The following is a 6,291-nucleotide window of genomic DNA, read 5'->3' as shown; positions in this document are numbered from 1 at the left end:
CCCTGGTCCTCCCGACTGATGACGTTAATTCCCGCCAAATTTCAAAGGCATAGCCTCCGCTAGACTGTGCAGAGAGGTACGAAAAGCAGAATGAAGTGGCATATAAGGGACCAGGAATGGCGTATGAGGGGCCGAGGGGAGGAGGAAAAGAAGGGAGCTCTCGGAGGGAGGGAGGGAGAAGGAGAGAGAGTGCTTGCTTTATAAGTGCCATTTCATTCACTCCTACCTTATGCCATAGGAAATCTCGTTTTACAGAGATTTCATTATACAACTTCCCGTAGGTCACACAACTGTTGCATGGCCCAGCCAGGATTCTGATCTGAGTCGTCTGGCTTTAGAAACCCTGCTTTTACCAGCACACTATCCGTGGAATAGTATTTGACAAACACGTATTGAGTGTCTAATATAGATTTCAGTCATTGTGCTAGACAGTGGGAAGTCCAGCAGTAAACCAATCCATTAAAATTCCTATCCTCATGGAGCTTACCTGCTAGGAGGGGGAGGCAGACAACAAACTGAAATTCTTCATCAGTTAGTGATAAGTTCTATGCAGAGAATTAAAATAAGGTATTGCAAAGGAGAGTGACTCACTGGGTATTTTAGATTAGCTACGGGAACCATCTCTAATGATGTCCCTCAGTGATATTTAAGCTGAGACCCGAATAACTGAAAGGAGTTAGCCGTGAGAAGATCTGAGGAGGAGCAACCCAAACGGAGGGAAACAGGTGCAAAGCCCCTAAGGCAGGAAGAAAGTCAGTGTTTTGAAGCAGCAAAAAAGAAAACCAGAGTGACTGGAGCATGATGACTGAGGGAAGAATGGAGGGGATTGTACCGGAGTGAGAACTGATCGTGTGGAACCTTCCAGGCTTTGGTAAGGAGTTTGAATATTCTTCTAAGTATGATGGGAAGCTGTATTAGTTAGAATTAGGTCCTATGACAGAAAACCTCAAATAACTGGGACTTAAACAAAGTGAAGTTTATTTCTTTCTCATGTAGAAATCTAGGTAGGCATTTCAGGGCTGGTGGGTTGCTCCACCATGACAGGGACCCAGGCTTCTTCTATCTTGTTGCTCACAGGGCATTACCTCCACTCCCAAGTTCACCTTAGGATCTGTTCCAGCTTCAGCCATCATACCTGCTACATGTGTTTTTAAAGACATGCCAGGGGCGCCTGGGTGGCGCAGTCGGTTAAGCGTCCGACTTCAGCCAGGTCACGATCTCGCCGTCCGTGAGTTCAAGCCCCGCGTCAGGCTCTGGGCTAATGGCTCAGAGCCTGGAGCCTGTTTCCGATTCTGTGTCTCCCTCTCCCTCTGCCCCTCCCCCGTTCATGCTCTGTCTCTCTCTCTCTGTCCCAAAAATAAATAAACGTTGAAAAAAAATAAAAAAAATAAAAAAAAATAAAGACATGCCAGGAGACTGCACACAACTTCATTGGCTCTCACTGGTCAGAACTTGGTCACATGACCACACCTAAGTGCAAGGAGGAACTCTGGAAAATATGTTCTTTATTTTGGGCTTCTATGTGCTCACCTAAATTTCAGAAGTTCCATTATTGAGGCAGAAAGAAAGAAAGGACATAAAGATAAACTACATAAACTACAGTCTCTGCCACAGAAATCATTGGAAGAATTGTAGCAGGAGCAAGCCAGGATCTGATTTTCAGTTCTGAGAAAAAAAATCATTCTGTTTACAATAGGGGAAATGGTTATAGGTGGGGAAGGTTGGAATTAGGGCAATTAAGAAGTGAGTTCAGCAGTCCAGGTGATGGTGGCATAGATGGCATAGACCAGGGCGGCAGGAGTGAGTTGGAGAGAAATGGGTTGGTTCTGGGAATGTTTTGGAGGTAAAATCCATAGGATTTGTTCGTGGATTACATGTGGAGGTAAGGGAAAGAGGAATCCCTGGCAACCTCGCTAGAGAAGCATTGTCCAACAGAACTCTCTGTGCTGGTGGAAATGCTCTGTATCTGATTGTCCAATATGGCAGCTACTGGCTATCAAGCACTTAAAATGTGACTAGTAAAACTGCAAACATGACATTTTAATTTAATTTAATTTTAATTAATTTAAATTTAAATAGCCACATGTAGTTAGAGGCTACCATATTGGGCAAAGCAGCTCTAGATTTTTGTTTTGAGCAACTGGTTGGCTTACGGTGTCATTTATTGAAAAAAGGGAGGCTGTAGCAGGAGCAGGTTAGGGGATGCTGATAGACAGAAATTGGTAGCTTTGCCTTGGACATGTTGGTTTGAGATCCTTGTGAGGCCTCCAAAGAGCTGATCAAATAGGCAGATAGATATATAGTCTGGATTTGCAAGTGAGGCCAGAGCTGGAAATGTAGGTGAAGGAGTCATCAGTATATAGGAGTTGTTTAAAGCCACAGAATTGGATGCGTTTGCTTAGGTACAGCATATAGACAGAAGCGGGCCCGGAACTATGCCCTGGGCACCCCAATGTGTAGTTTGTTATCACAGCCACAAAGTACTTCAGTGACCCCAAAAGGAGGCAACGTCAAGTCACCTTCAGATAAGACAGATGTGACATCTCAGGCCACTTTAGCTGTTCCTTCTAAGTTTCAGAGTTCACTGTCTCAAAGTGCTGCCCATTCCTCCTCTATTTCTCGGTAGCCAAAAGTTATTTCTTACTGTTCTGAAACCTGGGACGAATTGATAGACTTAGCTACCACCAAACCCTGATATGTACAATAGTGGGGGAGGAAAATTGGTACATTAATATGGATTTTGATGGTTTTCTGTTAATTTGTGCCTCTGGGTGTGGCGATGCCCAGCGAAAGGAGGCAACCACCTCTGCCCCTCCCTGGCCCTATCAGGGACTAACAACCCTACTTCCCCTTTATAATCAGGGTCGCACAGCTAGTACAGGAACACCCTTTGCTGCAATTGCCCTAGCGGGAGGAGGAATTCCAAAAGGCCAGGTGGAACCCTTACTGAGTTCCCTGATGACAGCACCTCATCTTGGACAGTTACACCCACAGAGCATGAGTGGTTTGGGGTATGGGAAGCATACCATTATCTTTTTAAAGAGAAAATACTAAGAGCTGTCACCCTCCACCCCCCACCCCAGCCCTCTGTATTGGCTGAGGGAGAACTGACACTGCATTTCAGTCACTGTTTGAGATCACATGTCACTTTCTACCAGAAAGTGTCCCAGCCTCACAGGTGCAGTCTCTTGGATACTGCCAGATCTGTTTTCAGAACACCATTTCATTGTTCCGTAAGGCCAGCTGCTTCTGGTGGATGGGAAATATGATAACGGCCCATGGCTTGCCAACTGTCTCATTCCTGTCCCTGGGAAGTGAGCTCCTTGGTTGGAAACAGTTTTGTCTGTGTTCTGTAAAGTCAGCAATTCCAAGAGTGGCAAAACAGAGGCATGACCTGTGGGGAAAGAAAACCCAAATACAGAATAAATGTTCCTTCCAGAGTGTATAATTCACCACACCCTCTGTGAAAGAAGGGACCCGATAGAGTTGACCTGCCACGACATTCCTGACAGGTGCCCAAGAAGTCTGGTGGTCCATTAGGGCTTCAGGACTATGTCCAGCTTCCTACTGAATTAACTTACTGTTTATTTATTTTTTTTAAACATTTATTTATTTTTGAGACAGAGAGGGACAGAGCATGAGCAGGGGAGGGTCAGAGAGAGAGAGGGAGACACAGAATCTGAAACAGGCTCCAGGCTCTGAGCTGTCAGCACAGAGCCCGACGTGGGGCTTGAACTCACAGATTGCGAGATCATGACCTGAGCCGAAGTCGGACGCTTAACTGACTGAGCCACCCAGGTGCCCCTTAACTTACTGTTTATAATACTTTTTTTCCAGTTAATTTTCTTCATTTTTCCAGATAGAGATCACGTTAACTTCAAATAAGGATAGTTTTAGCTTCTCCTGGTTTGTTTTTTTTTTTTTTGTCCCCAATTACTTTCTTTTGTCTAATTAAGTTGTTTGAACATCTAGAACTAGTTAGATACTAGTAGACATCTTTTCTTCTACTATAAGGAGAGAAATATCAGAAGGAACTCTACAACCAAGTGGTAGTTTCTCTGGCTATGACTGTCTGCCTGTGGTCTGGTGGTACTTCTCATTTACTAATTAGAGTTTTAATTGGCGTGAACTAGGACAAGGCATAGGAACCTTATAAAGGGGTCTTAACAAAATATCACCTGTGTCTTTTGATGTACTATGGGAAAGGCTGGGGGCTAACAGGTGGCCCATAAGCAGAATTCATGAGGATGCTCACTGATGCCTGCAGAGTGAGGAGGGAACACATCCGGTCCAGCAGGCAGAGGAGAGGCAAGGCCCCATGGAGACATATACACCAGCTAACATCTTAAAATTATTTACTTTAATGGGAGTATATCTTTATTTCTCCATACGTCTTGATGTTGACTTTTTGGCTAACATAAATTGTATTTTATCATATTGAAGAAGCATCCAGGGGCGTCTGGCTGGGTTAGTTGGTACAGCGTGCAACTCTTGATCTCAGGGTTGTGGGTCTGAGCCCCACATTGGGTGTAGCGATTACTTAAAAAAAATCTTAAAAAAAAAAAAAAGAGGGGCACCTGGGTGGCTCAGTCGGTTAAGCGGCCGACTTCGGCTCAGGTCATGATCTCGCAGTCCGTGAGTTCGAGCCCCGCGTCGGGCTCTGTGCTGACAGCTCAGAGCCTGGAGCCTGTTTCAGATTCTCTGTCTCCCTCTCTCTGACCCTCCCCAATTCATGCTCTCTCTCTGTCTCAAAAATAAATAAACGTTAAAAAAAAATAAAAAAAAAAAAAGCATCCGTCTTTTCCCATTTAATCTAGTAATTTGGCTGTGTTTCATTTTCTAACTTAATTTCTGATTGTTTCTATTAATTTATCTCTTCTACCCCCTTTGGTTTATTTTGTTATTCTTTATCTAATTTCTTGAGTTATATGCTTACTTATTGTAATTTTTTATTAGAGACAAAAATATTTCATGAGTACTGTTTTACTTGTACCTCACAAATGCTGATATGTTGTACTTATTTTTTTTTAATTTTTAAAATGTTTATTTATTTTAGAGAGAGAGAGCACAAGCGGAGAGAGAGGAGACATAAAATCTGAAGCAGGCTCCAGGCTCTGAGCTGTCAGTGCAGAGCCAGACACAGGGCTCGAACCCATGAACTGTGATACGACCTGAGCCAAGGTTGGTCACTTAACCGACCGAACCACCCAGGTACCCCTATTATTTTAAAGTATTTTGTATTCTTATTTGTATTTCTTTAAAAAAAATTTTTTTAATGTTTATTTATTTTTGAGAAAGAGCATGAGCAGGGGAGGGACAGAGAGAGAGGGAGACACAGAATCTGAAGCAGGCTCCAGGCTCAGAGCTATCAACACAGAGCCTGATGTAGACTCGAACTCACAAACTGAGATCGTGACTTGAGCCAAAGTTGGACACTCAACCAACTGAGCCATCCAGGCGCCTCTTGTATTTCTTTATTGGCTCATGAGTTTCTTTTAAAAGGGAATAATAAAAAAAATATTCAGGTGATAGGGACATTTTCCCCCTTTAGTTTAATTAATTAATTAATTAATTAAATTTTAGAGAGAGGGAGAGAGTGTGCATGAGGCAGGGAGAGGAGCAGAAGGAGAGAGAGAGAATCTTAAGCAGGTTCCGTAGGGCCTGACTTGGGGCTTGATCTCACAACCCCAGGATCATGACCTGAGCTGAAATCAAGAGTCAGACGCTCAACCAACTGGACCACTCAAGCAACCCCCTTAGTTTTAATATTAATGTGTAGTTATATTACATAGTGATCAGAGAATGATGCACATATTAGTTCTATTTTTTGTGACTTAATGAAACTTTCTTTGAAACCTAATATATAGCTAACTTCTGTGAATTTTCTCATTGGGTATTGAAACTGGATGTGTTTCATAATGAGATCTACCATATTAATTATGTCATCGAAGTCATCCAACTCCTTACTTTCTTGTAGAGGTTTTCATAGTGCAAAGTCCTTCCTTTACTTTGCTACCCCAGACAGAGACTTCCCCATGCAATGGCTTGCCTGATTGTCATTCACCTCACTTCTGCTTCTCAGAGCTAAACTAGGTCCAGGAAGCTTCTGCCCCTCTGCTTGCTCAGTTCACCATCCCAGACACCTGAGACACACTCTGAGGTGGCTTTTTTGCTCCATGGTTTGCCGCTTCACCTTTCGAGAAATGTATTGCTGGCTCTTTTTGAGATCTGGAATAGCAGTGACTTGCCACCTTTCCTTCCACATGCACCTCTGCTAGAACTCCACTGCTT

This window comes from Prionailurus viverrinus, chromosome E3 (genome assembly GCF_022837055.1).
Source record: "Prionailurus viverrinus isolate Anna chromosome E3, UM_Priviv_1.0, whole genome shotgun sequence".
Taxonomy (NCBI): Eukaryota; Metazoa; Chordata; class Mammalia; order Carnivora; family Felidae; genus Prionailurus; species Prionailurus viverrinus.
This window is presented reverse-complemented; position numbering follows the sequence as displayed.